The sequence below is a fragment of the Carcharodon carcharias genome, chromosome 9, assembly GCF_017639515.1.
Source record: "Carcharodon carcharias isolate sCarCar2 chromosome 9, sCarCar2.pri, whole genome shotgun sequence".
Taxonomy (NCBI): Eukaryota; Metazoa; Chordata; class Chondrichthyes; order Lamniformes; family Lamnidae; genus Carcharodon; species Carcharodon carcharias.
In genome coordinates this window covers 19,426,563-19,443,879 of record NC_054475.1, presented here as the reverse complement: position 1 = coordinate 19,443,879, position 17,317 = coordinate 19,426,563, and the positions used below count along the sequence as shown (strand labels likewise).

General features: G+C 57.6%; 1 protein-coding gene across 1 annotated transcript in view; it reads right to left on the bottom strand.

Annotated features, from left to right (window-relative positions):
• The window catches only part of kcnc4 (potassium voltage-gated channel, Shaw-related subfamily, member 4), a 141,447-nt gene that overhangs the window by 17,582 nt on the left and 106,548 nt on the right, over nt 1–17,317 (bottom strand). The gene's annotated exons all lie outside the window — the stretch shown is intronic.

Here is a 17,317-nt window from a genome sequence, read left to right as displayed (position 1 = left end):
GTTTGTGTGCATGAGGTGGCGGTAAGTGTGAGGTGGGGTGTGTGTGAGGTGGGGGTGTGTGTATGTGAGGTGGGGTGTGTGTATGAGGTGGCGGTGTGTGTATGAGGTGGGGGTGTGTGTATGTGATGGGGGTGTGTGTATGAGGGGGGGCTGTGTGTGAGGTGGGGCTGCGCGTGTATAAGGTGGGTGTGTGTGTGAGGTGGGGTTGAGTGTGAGGTGGGGGTGTGTGTGAGGTGGGGGTGTGTGTGAGGTGGGGGTGTGTGTGAGGTGGGGGTGTGTGTGTGTGAGGTGAGGGTGTGTGTGTGTGAGGTGAGGGTGTATGTGTGTGAGGTGGGGTCAGTGTGTGACGTGGGGGTGTGTGTGAGTTGGAGGTGTGTGTGTATGAGGTGGGGGCGTGTGTATATGAGGCGGGGGTGTTTGTGAGGTGGGTGTGTGTGTGAGTTGGAGGTGTGTGTGTATGAGGTGGGGGTGTGTGTGTATGAGGTGGGGGTGTGTGTGTGTGAGGTGGGGGTGTGTGTGTGTGAGGTGGGGGTGTGTGTGTGTGGTGGGGGTGAGTGTGAGGTGGGGGTGTGGGTGTGTGAGGTGGGGGGTGTGAGTGTGAGGTGGGGGTGAGTGTGAGGTGCGGGTGAGAGTGAGGTGGGGGTGTATGTGTGAGGTGGCGTATGTGTGTGAGGTGGGGGTGTGTGTGAGGTGGTGGTGTGTGTGAGGTGGGGAAGTGTAAGAGTTGGGGTTGTGTGTATAAGGTGGGGGAATGAGTGAGGTGGGGGGGTGTGTATATGAGGTGGGGGCGTGTGTGAGTTGGAGGTGTGAGTGTGTGAGGTGGGGGTGTGTGTGAGTTGGAGGTGTGTGTGTGAGGTGGGGGTGTGTGTGAGTTGGATGTGCATGTGTATGAGGTGGGGGTGTGTCTGTATGAGGTGTGTGTGTGTGAGGTGGGGGGTGTGTGTGTATGAGGTGGGTGTGTGTGTGAATTGAAGGTGTGTGTGTGTGAGGTGGATGTGTGTGTGTATGAGGTGGGGGTGTGTGTGTGTGAGGTGGGGATGTGTGTGTGTGAGGTGGGGGTGTGTGTGTGTGAGGTGGGGGTGTGTGTGAGTTGGAGGTGTGTGTGTGTGAGGTGGATGTGTGTGTGAGTTGGAGGTATGTGTGTATGAGGTGGGGGTGTGTGTGTATGAGGTGGGGGTGTGTGTGTATGAGATGGGGGTGTGTGTGAGGTGGGGGTTGTGTGTGAGGTGGGGGTGTGTGTGACGTGGAGTGTGTTTGTGTGAAATGGGCGTGTGTGAAGTGGGGTTTGTGTGTATGAGGTGACGGTGAGTGTGAGGTGGGGGTCTGTGTGTGAGGTGGGGTTGATGGTGAGATGGGGGTGTGTGTGTGTGAGTTGGGTGTGTGTGTGAGGTGGGGTGTGTGTGTGAGTGGTTGGGATTGAGCGTGAGTTGGGGGTGTGTGTGAGGTGGTGGTGTATGTATGTGAGGTGGGGGTGTGGGTGAGGTGGGGGTGCGAGTGTGAGGTGGGGGTGTGTGTGAGGTGGGGGTGTGTGTGAGGTGGGGGTGTGTGTGAGGTTGGGCTGTGTGTGAGGTGGGGGTGTGTGTGAGGTGGGGGTGTGTGTGAGGTGGGGGTGTGTGTGAGTTGGAGGTATGTGTGTATGAGGTGGGGGTGTGTCTGTATGAGGTGGAGGTGTGTGTGAGTTGGAGGTGTGTAGGTATGAGGTGGGGGTGTGTGTGAGTTGGGGGTGTGTGTGAGTGAAATGGGTGTGTGTGTGAAGTGGGGTTTTTGTGTATGAGGTGGGGGTGTGTGTGTGAAGTGGGGGTGTGTATGAGGTGGGGGTGTGTGTACGAGGTGGGGGTGTGTGTATGAGATGGAGGTGTGTGTATGAGGTGGGGCTGTGTGTGAGGTGGGGTTTGTGTGTATGAGGTGGGGGTGTGTGTGTGAGGTAGGGGTGTGTGTATGAGGTGGATGTGTGTGTGTATGAGGTGGGTGTGTATGTGAGATGGGGTGTGTGTGTGTGAGGTGGGGGTGTGTGTGAGGTGGGGGTGTGTGTGAGGTGGGGGTGTGTGTGAGGTGGGGGTGTGTGTGAGGTGGGGGTGCGTGTATGAAGTGGGGGTATGAATGAGGTGGGGGTGTGTGTGAGGTGGTGGTGGGTGTGAGGTGGGGGTGTGTGTGAGGTGGGGGTGTGTGTATGTGAGGTGGGGGTGTGTGTGAGTTGGAGGTGTGAGTGTGTGAGGTGGGGGTGTGTGTGAGTTGGAGGTGTGTGTGTATGAGGTGGGGGTGTGTCTGTATGAGGTGGAGGTGTGTGTGAGTTGGGGGTGTGTTTGTGTGAAATGGGTGAGTGTGAAGTGGGGTTTGTGTGCATGAGGTGGCGGTAAGTGTGAGGTGGGGTGTGTGTGAGGTGGGGGTGTGTGTATGTGAGGTGGGGTGTGTGTATGAGGTGGCGGTGTGTGTATGAGGTGGGGGTGTGTGTATGTGATGGGGTTGTGTGTATGAGGGGGGGGCTGTGTGTGAGGTGGGGCTGCGCGTGTATAAGGTGGGTGTGTGTGTGAGGTGGGGTTGAGTGTGAGGTGGGGGTGTGTGTGAGGTGGGGGTGTGTGTGAGGTGGGGGTGTGTGTGAGGTGGGGGTGTGTGTGTGTGAGGTGAGGGTGTGTGTGTGTGAGGTGAGGGTGTATGTGTGTGAGGTGGGGTCAGTGTGTGACGTGGGGGTGTGTGTGAGTTGGAGGTGTGTGTGTATGAGGTGGGGGCGTGTGTATATGAGGCGGGGGTGTTTGTGAGGTGGGTGTGTGTGTGAGTTGGAGGTGTGTGTGTATGAGGTGGGGGTGTGTGTGTATGAGGTGGGGGTGTGTGTGTGTGAGGTGGGGGTGTGTGTGTGTGAGGTGGGGGTGTGTGTGTGTGGTGGGGGTGAGTGTGAGGTGGGGGTGTGGGTGTGTGAGGTGGGGGGTGTGAGTGTGAGGTGGGGGTGAGTGTGAGGTGCGGGTGAGAGTGAGGTGGGGGTGTATGTGTGAGGTGGCGTATGTGTGTGAGGTGGGGGTGTGTGTGAGGTGGTGGTGTGTGTGAGGTGGGGAAGTGTAAGAGTTGGGGTTGTGTGTATAAGGTGGGGGAATGAGTGAGGTGGGGGGGTGTGTATATGAGGTGGGGGCGTGTGTGAGTTGGAGGTGTGAGTGTGTGAGGTGGGGGTGTGTGTGAGTTGGAGGTGTGTGTGTGAGGTGGGGGTGTGTGTGAGTTGGATGTGCATGTGTATGAGGTGGGGGTGTGTCTGTATGAGGTGTGTGTGTGTGAGGTGGGGGTGTGTGTGTATGAGGTGGGTGTGTGTGTGAATTGAAGGTGTGTGTGTGTGAGGTGGATGTGTGTGTGTATGAGGTGGGGGTGTGTGTGTGTGAGGTGGGGATGTGTGTGTGTGAGGTGGGGGTGTGTGTGTGTGAGGTGGGGGTGTGTGTGAGTTGGAGGTGTGTGTGTGTGAGGTGGATGTGTGTGTGAGTTGGAGGTATGTGTGTATGAGGTGGGGGTGTGTGTGTATGAGGTGGGGGTGTGTGTGTATGAGATGGGGGTGTGTGTGAGGTGGGGGTTGTGTGTGAGGTGGGGGTGTGTGTGACGTGGAGTGTGTTTGTGTGAAATGGGCGTGTGTGAAGTGGGGTTTGTGTGTATGAGGTGACGGTGAGTGTGAGGTGGGGGTCTGTGTGTGAGGTGGGGTTGATGGTGAGATGGGGGTGTGTGTGTGTGAGTTGGGTGTGTGTGTGAGGTGGGGTGTGTGTGTGAGTGGTTGGGATTGAGCGTGAGATGGGGGTGTGTGTGAGGTGGGGGTGTGTATCTGAGGTGGGGGTGTGGGTGAGGTGGGGGTGAGTGTGTGAGGTGGGGGTGTGTGTGAGGTGGGGGTGTGTGTGAGGTGGGGGTGTGTGTGAGGTTGGGGTGTGTGTGAGGTGGGGGTGTGTGTGAGGTGGGGGGTGTGTGTGAGGTGGGGGTGTGTGTGAGTTGGAGGTGTGTGTGTATGAGGTGGGGTATGTCTGTATGAGGTGGAGGCGTGTGTGAGTTGGATGTGTGTATTAGGTGGGGGTGTGTGTGAGTTGGGGGTGTGTGTGAGTGAAATGGGTGTGTGTGTGAAGTGGGGTTTTTGTGTATGAGGTGGGGGTGTGTGTGTGAAGTGGGGGTGTGTATGAGGTGGGGGTGTGTGTACGAGGTGGGGGTGTGTGTATGAGATGGAGGTGTGTGTATGAGGTGGGGCTGTGTGTGAGGTGCGGTTTGTTTGTATGAGGTGGGGGTGTGTGTGTGAGGTGGGGGGTGTGTATGAGGTGGGGGTGTGTGTGTATGGGGTGGGTGTGTATGTGAGATGGGGTGTGTTTGTGTGAGGTGGGGGTGTGTGTGAGGTGGGGGTGTGTGTGAGGTGGGGGTGTGTGTGAGGTGGGGGAGTGTGTGAGGTGGGGGTGCGTGTATGAAGTGGGGGTATGAATGAGGTGGGGGTGTGTGTGAGGTGGTGGTGGGTGTGAGGTGGGGGTGTGTGTGAGGTGGGGGTGTGTGTATGTGAGGTGGGGGTGTGTGTGAGTTGGAGGTGTGAGTGTGTGAGGTGGGGGTGTGTGTGAGTTGGAGGTGTGTGTGTATGAGGTGGGGGTGTGTCTGTATGAGGTGGAGGTGTGTGTGAGTTGGAGGTGTGTGTGAATGGGGTGGGGGTGTGTGTGAGTTGGAGGTGCGTGTTTATGAGGTGGGGGTGTGTGTGCATGAGGTGGGGGTGTGTGAGAGTTGGGGGTGTGTTTGTGTGAAATGGGTGAGTGTGAAGTGGGTTTTGTGTGCACGAGGTGGCGGTGAGTGTGAGGTGGGGTGTGTGTGAGGTGGGGGTGTGTGTATGTGAGGTGGGGTGTGTTTATGAGGTGGGGGTGTGTGTATGAGGTGGGGGTGTGTGTATGTGATGGGGGTGTGTGTATGAGGGGGGGCCGTGTGTGAGGTGGGGCTGCGCGTGTATAAGGTGGGTGTGTGTGTGAGGTGGGGTTGTGTGTGAGGTGGGGGTGTGTGTGAGGTGGGGGTGTGTGTGAGGTGGGGGTGTGTGTGAGGTGGGGGTGTGTGTGTGTGAGGTGGGGGTGTGTGTGTGTGAGGTGAGGCTGTATGTGTGTGAGGTGGGGTCAGTGTGTGAGGTGGGGGTGTGTGTGAGTTGGAGGTGTGTGTGTATGAGGTGGGGGCGTGTGTATATGAGGCGGGGGTGTTTGTGACGTGGGTGTGTGTGTGAGTTGGAGGTGTGTGTGTATGAGGTGGGGGTGTGTGTGTATGAGGTGGGGGTGTGTGTGTGTGAGGTGGGTGTGTGTGTGTGTGAGGTGGGATGTGTGTGAGGTGGGGGTGTGTGTGAGGTAGGGGTGTGTGTGTATGTGTGTGAGGTGGGGGTGTGAGTGTGAGGTGGGGGTGAGTGTGAGATGAGGCTGTGTGTGAGGTGGGGGTGTGTGTGTGAGGTGGGGGTTGTGTGTGAGGTGGGGGTGTGTGTGAGGTGGGGGTGTGTGTGAGGTGGGGAAGTGTAAGAGTTGGGGTTGTGTGTATAAGATGGGGGAATGAGTGAGGTGGGGGGGTGTGTATATGAGGTGGGGGCGTGTGTGAGTTGGAGGTGTGAGTGTGTGAGGTGGGGGTGTGTGTGAGTTGGAGGTGTGTGTGTGAGGTGGGGGTGTGTGTGAGTTGGATGTGCGTGTGTATGAGGTGGGGGTGTGTCTGTATGAGGTGTGTGTGTGTGAGGTGGGGGTGTGTGTGTATGAGGTGGGTGTGTGTGTGAATTGGAGGTGTGTGTGTGTGAGGTGGATGTGTGTGTGAGTTGGAGGTATGTGTGTATGAGGTGGGGGTGTGTGTGTATGAGGTGGAGGTGTGTGTGTATGAGATGGGGGTGTATATGAGGTGGCGGTGAGTGTGAGCTGGGGGAGTGTATGTGAGGTGGGGGGGGTGTGTATGAGGTGGGGGTGTGTGTGTGAGGTGGGGGGGTGAGTATGGGATGGGTGTGTGTGTATGAGGGGGTTGTGTGTGTGAGGTGGGGTGTGTGTGGGTGAGGTGGGGCTGAGTATGAGTTGGGGGTGTGTGTGAGGTGGGGGTGTGTGTGAGGTGGGGGTGTGTGTGTGTGAGGTGAGGGTGTGTGTGTGTGAGGTGAGGGTGTATGTGTGTGAGGTGGGGTCTGTGTGTGAGGTGGGGGTGTGTGTGAGTCGGAGGTGTGTGTGTGTGAGGTGGGGTTGTGTGTGAGTTGGAGGTGTGTGTGTATGAGGTGGGGGTGTGTCTGTATGAGGTGGAAGTGTGTGTGAGTTGGAGGTGTGTGTGTATAAGGTGGGGGCGTGTGTGTATGAGGTGGGGGTGTTTGTGAGGTGGGTGTGTGTGTGAGTTGGAGGTGTGTGTGTATGAGGTGGGGGTGTGTGTGTATGAGGTGGGGGTGTGTGTGTGTGTGAGGTGGGGATGTGTGTGTGTGAGGTGTGTGTGTGTGTGTATGAGGTGGGGGTGTGTGTGTGCGAGGTGGGGGTGTGTGTGTGGTGGGGGTGAGTGTGAGGTGGGGGTGTGTGTGAGGTGGGGGTGTGTGTGAGGTGGGGGTGTGGGTGTGAGGTGAGGGTGTGTGTGTGTGTGTGAGATGAGGGTGTATGTGTGTGAGGTGGGGTCTGTGTGTGAGGTGGGGGTGTGTGTGAGTTGGAGGTGTGCGTGTATGAGGTGGGGGTGTTTGTGAGGTGGGTGTGTGTGTGAGTAGGAGGTGTGTGTGTATGAGGTGGGGATGTGTGTGTGTGAGGTGGGGGTGTGTATGTGAGGTGGAGGGTGTGAGTGTGAGGTGGGGGGTGTGAGTGTGAGGTGGGTGTGAGTGTGAGATGGGTGTGTGTGTGTGTGAGGTGGGGATGTGTATGTGAGGTGGGGGGTGTGAGTGTGAGGTGGGGGGTGTGAGTGTGAGGTGGGGGTGAGTGTGAGGTGGGGTTGAGTGTGAGGTGGGGGTGTATGTGTGAGGTGGCGTATGTGTGTGAGGTGGGGGTGTGTGTGAGATGGTGGTGTGTGTGAGGCGGGGATGTGTAAGAGTTGGGGTTGTCTGTATGAGGTGGGGGTATGAGTGAGGTGGGGGTGTGTTTATATGAGGTGGGGGTGTGTGTGAGTTGGAGGTGTGAGTGTGTGAGGTGGGGGTGTGTGTGAGTTGGAGGTGTGTGTGTGTGAGGTGGGGGTGTGTGTGAGTTGGAGGTGCGTGTGTATGAGGTGGGGGAGTGTCTGTATGAGGTGTGGGTGTGTGTGAGGTGGGGGTGTGTGTGTGTGAGGTGGATGTGTGTGTGAGTTGGAGGTGTGTGTGTGTGAGGTGGATGTGTGTGTGAGTTGGAGGTGTGTGTGTATGAGGTGGGGGTGTGTGTGTATGCGGTGGGGGTGTGTGTGTATGAGATGGGGGTGTGTGTGAGGTGGGGGTGGGTGTGAGGTGGGGGTGTGTGTGAGTTGGGGGTGTATTTGTGTGAAATGGGTATGTGTGAAGTGGGGTTTGTGTGTACGAGGTGGCGGTGAGCATGAGCTGGGGCTGTGTATGTGAGGTGGGGCTGCGCGTGTATGAGGTGGGTGTGTGTGTGAGGTGGGGTGTGTGTGTGTGTGAGGTGGGGTTGAGTGTGAGTTGGGGGCGTGTGTATATGAGGTGGGGGTGTTTGTGAGGTGGGTGTGTGTGTGAGTTGGAGGTGTGTGTGTGTGAGGTGGATGTGTGTGTGTATGAGGTGGGGGTGTGTGTGTGTGTGGTGGGGGTGTGTGTGTGTGAGGTGGGGGTGTGTGTGTGTGAGGTGGGGGGGTGCGTGAGTTGGAGGTGTGTGTGAATGAGGTGATGGTGTGTGTGTGAGGTGGTGGTGTGTGTGTATGAGGTGAGGGTGTGTGTGTATGAGGTGGGGGTGTGTGTGTGTGAGATGGGGGTGTGTGTGAGGTGGGGGTTGTGTGTGAGGTGGGGGTGTTTGTGACGTGGGGTGTGTTTGTGTGAAATGGGCGTGTGTGAAGTGGGATTTGTGTGTATGAGGTGGCGGTGAGTGTGCGGTGGGGGTCTGTGTGTGAGGTGGGGGGGTGTGTATGTGATGGGGGTTTATGTATGAGGGGGGTTGCGTGTGAGGTGGGGCTGCGCATGTATGAGGTGGGTGTGTGTGTGAGGAGGGGTGTGTGTGTGAGGTGGGGTTGAGTGTGAGTTGTGGTTGTGTGTGAGGTGGGGGTGTGTGTGAGGTGGGGGTGTGTGTGTGTGAGGTGAGGGTGTGTGTGTATGAGGTGAGTGTGTATGTGTGTGAGGTGGGGTCTGTGTGTGAGGTGGGGGTGTGTGTAAGTCGGAGTTGTGTGTGTGTGAGGTGGGGGTGTGTGTGAGTTGGAGGTGTGTGTGTATGAGGTGGGGGCGTGTGTGTATGAGGTGGGGGTGTGTGTGTGTGAGGTGGGGGTGTGTGTGTGTGAGGTGGGGGTGTGTGTGTGGTGGGGGTGAGTGTGAGGTGGGGGTGTGTATGTGTGAGGTGGGGGGTGTGAGTGTGAGGTGGGGGTTAGTGTGAGGTGGGGGTGAGTGTGAGATGGGGGTGTATGTGTGAGGTGGCGTATGTGTGTGAGGTGGGGGTGTGTGTGAGGTGGAGGTGTGTCTGAGGTGTGGATGTGTAAGAGTTGGGGTTGTGTGTATAAGGTGGGGGAATGAGTGAGGTTGGATTGTGTGTGAGTTGGAGGTGTGTGTGTATGAGTTGGGGGTGTGTGTGTATGAGGTGGGGGTGTGTGTGAGTTGGAGGTGTGTGTGTATGAGTTGGGGGTGTGTGTGAGTTGGAGGTGTGTGTGTATGAGGTGGGGGAGTGTGTGAGTTGGAGGTGAGTGCGTATGAGTTGGGGGTGTGTTTGTGTGAAATGGGGGTGTGTGTGAAGTGGGATTTGTGAGTATGAGGTGAGGGTGAGTGTGAGGTGGGAGTGTGTATGTGAGGTGGGGGGGTGTGTATGAAGTGGGGTGTGTGCATGAGGTGGGGGTGTGTGTGTGAGGTGGGGGGGTGTGTATGAGATGGGGGTGTGTGTATGGGGGGGTGGTGTGTGAGGTGGGGTTTGTGTGTATGATGTGGGGGTGTGTGTGAGGTAGGGGTGTGTGTGTGTGAGGTGGGGGGCGTGTATGAGGTGGGGGTGTGTGTATGAGATGGGGGTGTGTGTGAGGTGGGGTGTGTGTGTGAGGTGGGGTGTGTGTGTGAGTGGTTGGGATTGAGCGTGAGTTGGGGGTGTGTGTGAGGTGGTGGTGTATGTATGTGAGGTGGGGGTGTGTGTGAGGTGGGGGTGCGAGTGTGAGGTGGGGGTGTGTGTGAGGTGGGGGTGTGTGTGAGGTGGGGGTGTGTGTGAGGTTGGGCTGTGTGTGAGGTAGGGGTGTGTGTGAGGTGGGGGTGTGTGTGAGGTGGGGGTGTGTGTGAGGTTGGGCTGTATGTGAGTCGGAGGTGTGTGTGTGAGGTGGGGGTGTGTGAGAGAAGGAGGTGTGTGTGTATGACATGGGGGCGTGTGTGAGTTGGAGGTATGTGTGTATGAGATGGGGGTGTGTCTGTATGAGGTGGAGGTGTGTGTGAGTTGGAGGTGTGTAGGTATGAGGTGGGGGTGTGTGTGTGTTGGGGGTGTCTTTGTGTGAAATGGGGGTGTGTGTGAAGTGGGGTTTCTGTGTATGAGGTGGTGGTGTGTGTGAGGTGGGGGTGTGTATGAGGTGGGGGTGTGTGTGAGGTGGGGGTGTGTGTGTGAGGTGGGGTTTGTGTGTATGAGGTGGGGCTGTGTGTGAGGTACGGTTTGTTTGTATGAGGTGGGGGTGTGTGTGTGAGGTGGGGGGTGTGTATGAGGTGGGGGTGTGTGTGTATGGGGTGGGTGTGTATGTGAGATGGGGTATGTTTGTGTGAGGTGGGGGTGTGTGTGAGGTGGGGGTGTGTGTGAGGTGGGGGTGTGTGTGAGGTGGGGGTGCGTGTATGAAGTGGAGGTATGAATGAGGTGGGGTGTGTGTGTATGAGGTGGGGGTGTGTGTGTGAGGTGGGGGTGTGTGTGTGTGAGGTGGGGGTGTGTGTGTGGTGGGGGTGAGTGTGAGGTGGGGGTGTGTGTGTGTGAGGTGGGGGGTGTGAGTGTGAGGTGGGGGTTAGTGTGAGGTGGGGGTGAGTGTGAGATGGGGGTGTATGTGTGAGGTGGCGTATGTGTGTGAGGTGGGGGTGTGTGTGACGTGGTGGTGTGTGTGAGGTGGGGATGTGTAAGAGTTGGGGTTGTGTGTATAAGGTGGGGGAATGAGTGAGGTTGGATTGTGTGTGAGTTGGAGGTGTGTGTGTATGAGTTGGGCGTGTGTGTGTATGAGGTGGGGGTGTGTGTGAGTTGGAGGTGTGTGTGTATGAGTTGGGGGTGTGTGTGAGGTGGGGTGTGTGTGTATGAGGTGGGGGTGTGTGTGAGGTTGGGCTGTGTGTGAGGTGGGGGTGTGTGTGAGGTGGGGTGTGTGTGTGTGAGGTGGGGGTGTGTGTGTGTGGTGGGGGTGAGTGTGAGGTGGGGGTGTGTGTGTGTGAGGTGGGGGGTGTGAGTGTGAGGTGGGGGTGAGTGTGAGGTGGGGGTGAGTGTGAGGTGGGGGTGTATGTGTGAGGTGGCGTATGTGTGTGAGGTGGGGGTGTGTGTGAGGTGGTGGTGTGTGTGAGGTGGGGATGTGTAAGAGTTGGGGTTGTGTGTATAAGGTGGGGGAATGAGTGAGGTGGGATTGTGTGTGAGTTGGAGGTGTGTGTGTATGAGGTGGGGGTGGGTCTGTATGAGGTGGAGGTGTGTGTGAGTTGGAGATGTGTGTGTATGAGTTGGGGGTGTGTGTGTATGAGGTGGGGGTGTGTGTGAGTTGGAGGTGTGTGTGTATGAGTTGGGGGTGTGTGTGAGTTGGAGGTGTGTGTGTATGAGGTGGGGGAGTGTGTGAGTTGGAGGTGTGTGTGTATGAGTTGGGGGTGTGTTTGTGTGAAATGGGGGTGTGTGTGAAGTGGGATTTGTATGAGGAGAGGGTGAGTGTGAGGTGGGAGTGTGTATGTGAGGTGGGGGGAGTGTATGAGGTGGGGTGTGTGTGTATGAGGCGGGGGTGTGTGTGAGGTGGGGTGTGTGTGTGAGGTGGGGTTGATGGTGAGATGGGGGTGTGTGTGTGTGAGTTGGGTGTGAGTGTGAGGTGGGGTGTGTGTGTGAGTGGTTGGGATTGGGCGTGAGTTGGGGGTGTGTGTGAGCTGGTGGTGTATGTATGTGAGGTGGGGGTGTGTGTGAGGTGGGGGTGCGAGTGTGAGGTGGGTGTGTGTGTGAGGTGGGGGTGTGTGTGAGGTGGGGGTGTGTGTGAGGTGGGGTGAGTGTGAGGTGGGGGTGTACGTATGATTTGGGGGTGTGTGTGAGGTGGGGGTGTGTGTGAGGTGGGTGTGTGTGTGAGGTGGGGGTGTGTGTGAGTTGGAGGTATGTGTGTATGAGGTGGGGGTGTGTCTGTATGAGGTGGAGGTGTGTGTGAGTTGGAGGTGTGTAGGTATGAGGTGGGGGTGTGTGTGAGTTGGGGGTGTGTGTGAGTGAAATGGGTGTGTGTGTGAAGTGGGGTTTTTGTGTATGAGGTGGGGGTGTGTGTGTGAAGTGGGTGTGTGTATGAGGTGGGGGTGTGTGTACGAGGTGGGGGTGTGTGTATGAGATGGAAGTGTGTGTATGAGGTGGGGCTGTGTGTGAGGTGCGGTTTGTTTGTATGAGGTGGGGGTGTGTGAGTGAGGTGGGGGGTGTGTATGAGGTGGGGGTGTGTGTGTATGGGGTGGGTGTGTATGTGAGATGGGGTGTGTTTGTGTGAGGTGGGGGTGTGTGTGAGGTGGGGGTGTGTGTGAGGTGGGGGTGTGTGTGAGGTGGGGTGCGTGTATGAAGTGGGGGTATGAATGAGGTGGGGGTGTGTGTGAGGTGGTGGTGGGTGTGAGGTGGGGGTGTGTGTGAGGTGGGGGTGTGTGTATGTGAGGTGGGGGTGTGTGTGAGTTGGAGGTGTGAGTGTGTGAGGTGGGGGTGTGTGTGAGTTGGAGGTGTGTGCGTATGAGGTGGGGGTGTGTCTGTATGAGGTGGAGGTGTGTGTGAGTTGGAGGTGTGTGTGTATGGGGTGGGGGGCGTGTGTGCATGAGGAGGGGGTGTGTGTGAGTTGGAGGTGCGTGTTTATGAGGTGGGGGTGTGTGTGCATGAGGTGGGGGTGTGTGTGAGTTGGGGGTGTGTTTGTGTGAAATGGGTGAGTGTGAAGTGGGGTTTGTGTGCATGAGGTGGCGGTAAGTGTGAGGTGGGGTGTGTGTGAGGTGGGGGTGTGTGTATGTGAGGTGGGGTGTGTGTATGAGGTGGCGCTGTGTGTATGAGGTGGGGGTGTGTGTATGTGATGGGGTTGTGTGTATGAGGGGGGGCTGTGTGTGAGGTGGGGCTGCGCGTGTATAAGGTGGGTGTGTGTGTGAGGTGGAGGTGTGTGTGAGGTGGGGGTTTGTGTGAGGTGGGGGTGTGTGTGAGGTGGGGGTGTGTATGAGGGGTGTGTGTGTGTGTGAGGTGGGGATGTGAAGTGGGGGGTGTGTGAGGTGAGGGTGTGTGTGTGTGAGGTGGGGTCAGTGTGTGAGGTGTGGGGGTGCGTGAGTTGGAGGTGTGTGTGTATGAGGTGGGGGCGTGTGTGTATGAGGCGGGGGTGTTTGTGAGGTGGGTGTGTGTGTGAGTTGGAGGTGTGTGTGTATGAGGTGGGGGTGTGTGTGTATGAGGTGGGGGTGTGTGTGTGTGAGGTGGGGGTGTGTGTGTGTGAGGTGGGGGTGTGTGTGTGTGGTGGGGGTGGGTGTGAGGTGGCGGTGGGGGTGTGTGAGGTGGGGGGTGTGAGTGTGAGGTGGGGGTGAGTGTGAGGTGCGGGTGAGAGTGAGGTGGGGGTGTATGTGTGAGGTGGCGTATGTGTGTGAGGTGGGGGTGTGTGTGAGGTGGTGGTGCGTGTGAGGTGGGGAAGTGTAAGAGTTGGGGTTGTGTGTATAAGGTGGGGGAATGAGTGAGGTGGGGGGGTGTGTATATGAGGTGGGGGCGTGTGTGAGTTGGAGGTGTGAGTGTGTGAGGTGGGGGTATGTGTGAGTTGGAGGTGTGTGTGTGAGGTGGGGGTGTGTGTGAGTTGGATGTGCATGTGTATGAGGTGGGGGTGTGTCTGTATGAGGTGTGTGTGTGTGAGGTGGGGGTGTGTGTGTATGAGGTGGGTGTGTGTGTGAATTGAAGGTGTGTGTGTGTGAGGTGGATGTGTGTGTGTATGAGGTGGGGGTGTGTGTGTGTGAGGTGGGGATGTGTGTGTGTGAGGTGGGGGTGTGTGTGTGTGAGGTGGGGGTGTGTGTGAGTTGGAGGTGTGTGTGTGTGAGGTGGATGTGTGTGTGAGTTGGAGGTATGTGTGTATGAGGTGGGGGTGTGTGTGTATGAGGTGGGGGTGTGTGTGTATGAGATGGGGGTGTGTGTGAGGTGGGGGTTGTGTGTGAGGTGGGGGTGTGTGTGACGTGGAGTGTGTTTGTGTGAAATGGGCGTGTGTGAAGTGGGGTTTGTGTGTATGAGGTGACGGTGAGTGTGAGGTGGGGGTCTGTGTGTGAGGTGGGGTTGATGGTGAGATGGGGGTGTGTGTGTGTGAGTTGGGGTGTGTGTGTGAGGTGGGGTGTGTGTGTGAGTGGTTGGGATTGAGCGTGAGTTGGGGGTGTGTGTGAGGTGGTGGTGTATGTATGTGAGGTGGGGGGTGTGGGTGAGGTGGGGGTGTGTGTGAGGTGGGGGTGTGTGTGAGGTGGGGGTGTGTGTGAGGTGGGGGTGTGTGTGAGGTGGGGATGTGTGTGAGGTGGGGGTGTGTGTGAGGTGGGGGTGTGTGTGAGGTGGGGGTGTGTGTGAGTTGGAGGTATGTGTGTATGAGGTGGGGGTGTGTCTGTATGAGGTGGAGGTGTGTGTGAGTTGGAGGTGTGTAGGTATGAGGTGGGGGTGTGTGTGAGTTGGGGGTGTGTGTGAGTGAAATGGGTGTGTGTGTGAAGTGGGGTTTGTGTGTATGAGGTGGGGGTGTGTGTGTGAAGTGGGGGTGTGTATGAGGTGGGGGTGTGTGTACGAGGTGGGGGTGTGTGTATGAGATGGAGGTGTGTGTATGAGGTGGGGCTGTGTGTGAGGTGCGGTTTGTTTGTATGAGGTGGGGGTGTGTGTGTGAGGTGGGGGGTGTGTATGAGGTGGGGGTGTGTGTGTGTGGGGTGGGTGTGTATGTGAGATGGGGTGTGTTTGTGTGAGGTGGGGGTGTGTGTGAGGTGGGGGTGTGTGTGAGGTGGGGGTGTGTGTGAGGTGGGGGTGTGTGTGAGGTGGGGGTGCGTGTATGAAGTGGGGGTATGAATGAGGTGGGGGTGTGTGTGAGGTGGTGGTGGGTGTGAGCTGGGGGTGTGTGTGAGGTGGGGGTGTGTGTATGTGAGGTGGGGGTGTGTGTGAGTTGGAGGTGTGAGTGTGTGAGGTGGGGGTGTGTGTGAGTTGGAGGTGTGTGTGTATGAGGTGGGGGTGTGTCTGTATGAGGTGGAGGTGTGTGTGAGTTGGAGGTGTGTGTGAATGGGGTGGGGGTGTGTGTGAGTTGGAGGTGCGTGTTTATGAGGTGGGGGTGTGTGTGCATGAGGTGGGGGTGTGTGAGAGTTGGGGGTGTGTTTGTGTGAAATGGGTGAGTGTGAAGTGGGTTTTGTGTGCACGAGGTGGCGGTGAGTGTGAGGTGGGGTGTGTGTGAGGTGGGGGTGTGTGTATGTGAGGTGGGGTGTGTTTATGAGGTGGGGGTGTGTGTATGAGGTGGGGGTGTGTGTATGTGATGGGGGTGTGTGTATGAGGGGGGGCTGTGTGTGAGGTGGGGCTGCGCGTGTATAAGGTGGGTGTGTGTGTGAGGTGGGGTTGAGTGTGAGGTGGGGGTGTGTGTGAGGTGGGGGTGTGTGTGAGGTGGGGGTGTGTGTGAGGTGGGGGTGTGTGTGTGTGAGGTGAGGGTGTGTGTGTGTGAGGTGAGGCTGTATGTGTGTGAGGTGGGGTCAGTGTGTGAGGTGGGGGTGTGTGTGAGTTGGAGGTGTGTGTGTATGAGGTGGGGGCGTGTGTATATGAGGCGGGGGTGTTTGTGACGTGGGTGTGTGTGTGAGTTGGAGGTGTGTGTGTATGAGGTGGGGGTGTGTGTGTATGAGGTGGGGGTGTGTGTGTGTGAGGTGGGTGTGTGTGTGTGTGAGGTGGGGGTGTGTGTGTGTGGTGGGGGTGAGTGTGAGGTGGGGGTGTGGGTGTGTGAGGTGGGGGGTGTGAGTGTGAGGTGGGGGTGAGTGTGAGGTGCGGGTGAGTGTGAGGTGGGGGTGTATGTGTGAGGTGGCGTATGTGTGTGAGGTGGGGGTGTGTGTGAGGTGGTGGTGTGTGTGAGGTGGGGAAGTGTAAGAGTTGGGGTTGTGTGTATAAGATGGGGGAATGAGTGAGGTGGGGGGGTGTGTATATGAGGTGGGGGCGTGTGTGAGTTGGAGGTGTGAGTGTGTGAGGTGGGGGTGTGTGTGAGTTGGAGGTGTGTGTGTGAGGTGGGGGTGTGTGTGAGTTGGATGTGCGTGTGTATGAGGTGGGGGTGTGTCTGTATGAGGTGTGTGTGTGTGAGGTGGGGGTGTGTGTGTATGAGGTGGGTGTGTGTGTGAATTGGAGGTGTGTGTGTGTGAGGTGGATGTGTGTGTGAGTTGGAGGTATGTGTGTATGAGGTGGGGGTGTGTGTGTATGAGGTGGAGGTGTGTGTGTATGAGATGGGGGTGTATATGAGGTGGCGGTGAGTGTGAGCTGGGGGAGTGTATGTGAGGTGGGGGGGGTGTGTATGAGGTGGGGGTGTGTGTGTGAGGTGGGGGGGTGAGTATGGGATGGGTGTGTGTGTATGAGGGGGTTGTGTGTGTGAGGTGGGTGTGTGTGGGTGAGGTGGGGCTGAGTATGAGTTGGGGGTGTGTGTGAGGTGGGGGTGTGTGTGAGGTAGGGGTGTGTGTGTGTGAGGTGAGGGTGTGTGTGTGTGAGGTGAGGGTGTATGTGTGTGAGGTGGGGTCTGTGTGTGAGGTGGGGGTGTGTGTGAGTCGGAGGTGTGTGTGTGTGAGGTGGGGTTGTGTGTGAGTTGGAGGTGTGTGTGTATGAGGTGGGGGTGTGTCTGTATGAGGTGGAAGTGTGTGTGAGTTGGAGGTGTGTGTGTATAAGGTGGGGGTGTGTGTGTATGAGGTGGGGGTGTTTGTGAGGTGGGTGTGTGTGTGAGTTGGAGGTGTGTGTGTATGAGGTGGGGGTGTGTGTGTATGAGGTGGGGGTGTGTGTGTGTGTGAGGTGGGGATGTGTGTGTGTGAGGTGTGTGTGTGTGTGTGTGAGGTGGGGGTGTGTGTGGGCGAGGTGGGGGTGTGTGTGTGGTGGGGGTGAGTGTGAGGTGGGGGTGTGTGTGAGGTGGGGGTGTGTGTGAGGTGGGGGTGTGTGTGTGAGGTGAGGGTGTGTGTGTGTGAGATGAGGGTGTATGTGTGTGAGGTGGGGTCTGTGTGTGAGGTGGGGGTGTGTGTGAGTTGGAGGTGTGCGTGTATGAGGTGGGGGTGTTTGTGAGGTGGGTGTGTGTGTGAGTAGGAGGTGTGTGTGTATGAGGTGGGGATGTGTGTGTGTGAGGTGGGGGTGTGTATGTGAGGTGGAGGGTGTGAGTGTGAGGTGGGGGGTGTGAGTGTGAGGTGGGTGTGAGTGTGAGATGGGTGTGTGTGTGTGTGAGGTGGGGGTGTGTATGTGAGGTGGGGGGTGTGAGTGTGAGGTGGGGGGTGTGAGTGTGAGGTGGGGTTGAGTGTGAGGTGGGGTTGAGTGTGAGGTGGGGGTGTATGTGTGAGGTGGCGTATGTGTGTGAGGTGGGGGTGTGTGTGAGATGGTGGTGTGTGTGAGGCGGGGATGTGTAAGAGTTGGGGTTGTCTGTATGAGGTGGGGGTATGAGTGAGGTGGGGGTGTGTGTGTATGAGGTGGGGGTGTGTGTGAGGGGAGGGTGTGAGTGTGTGAGGTGGGGGTGTGTGTGTGTGAGATGGGGGTGTGTGTGTGTTAGGTGGGGGGGGTGCGTGAGTTGGAGGTGTGTGTGTATGAGGTGGGAGGGGTGTGTGTATGAGGTGGGGCTGTGTGTGAGGTGGGGGTGTGTGTGTGTGAGGTGGATGTTTCTGTGTGAGTTGGAGGTGTGTGTGTGTGAGGTGGATGTGTGTGTGAGTTGGAGGTGTGTGTGTATGAGGTGGGGGTGTGTGTGTATGCGGTGGGGGTGTGTGTGTGTGAAGTGGGGGTGTGTGTGAGGTGGGTGTGTGTGTGAGGTGGTGGTGTGTGTGAGTTGTGGGTGTCTTTGTGTGAAATGGGGGTGTGTGTGAAGTGGGGTTTGTGTGTATGAGGTGGCGGTGAGCATGAGCTGGGGCTGTGTATGTGAGGTGGGGCTGCGCGTGTAT